The sequence below is a fragment of the Buteo buteo genome, chromosome 2, assembly GCF_964188355.1.
Source record: "Buteo buteo chromosome 2, bButBut1.hap1.1, whole genome shotgun sequence".
In the NCBI taxonomy this organism is placed as follows: domain Eukaryota; kingdom Metazoa; phylum Chordata; class Aves; order Accipitriformes; family Accipitridae; genus Buteo; species Buteo buteo.
The window spans coordinates 38805043-38805928 of NC_134172.1; positions in this window are offsets into that span (position 1 = coordinate 38805043).

An 886-nucleotide genomic window follows, 5' to 3' on the forward strand; every position below is an offset into this window, starting at 1 on the left:
TACTGATGAAACTCAAAGACAGGGATGGAGGGAGGGAGAGAATTGGCCTGCTCTTGACACAAATGAGTTAGAATGGATAAACTGAATCTGTTCCGTTGTTTGAGGACTTTCAGCACAAGCTATCACTGATGGGGATGGATGAGAACAAGGAAACCTTGGGGGATAAGGCACAATATTCCAGTCTGAGACTTTGGAGATACATATAAATATTTAGATTTTTTTTCCCAAAATAATCTTTGAGCCCTTTGGACTTTTATCTTATTCATACACATAGATTAGCATAAGTGAAGCTGTTCTGCAAAACGCTCAGCATGTCTTTAAGGCCAAATACTTCTTGCACTGTGAAGAAGTGGAACACGAAAGCAACACATTTGGGGATTCAGGGCAGAGGAAACTGGAGACAGCATTTTAAGAAAAAGACTTACGTAAAATCTGCCTTCCCTCCTGCTTCTACTCCCTGGGTCTTCTCAAAGGAGCATATGACTTCTGTGAATGGACAGGTCACGCACTGAGTAATGTTTTGGCTCAGTATTTACAATAGAGGTAATGGATGCTGGCAGGGGAGCACGCTGGGAGATCTGTCCCATCTGTTAAGATCTGCTACGGACTCCGTTGGAGATAGCTCAGTGTATTATCTTTCTATGAATCATCATTGCTCCTCTAACAGTGTGCAGAATTCAGTTCAGCATAGCTGGTAATGCTTTGGGTACATGTTAGGTAAGAAAGCTATTTTCTACAGTTCCTGCTCTGTGCTGCTGTCTTATGAGTCTTTCTTACTTTTTAAATTCACTCTTACATTATTCTTCTCATCTGAGAGCTGCTGCTATGTTAACCTTCTAGAGGAGACTCGCAGCAGCAGACTGTGTTTGTAGCAGTTTAAGGACCT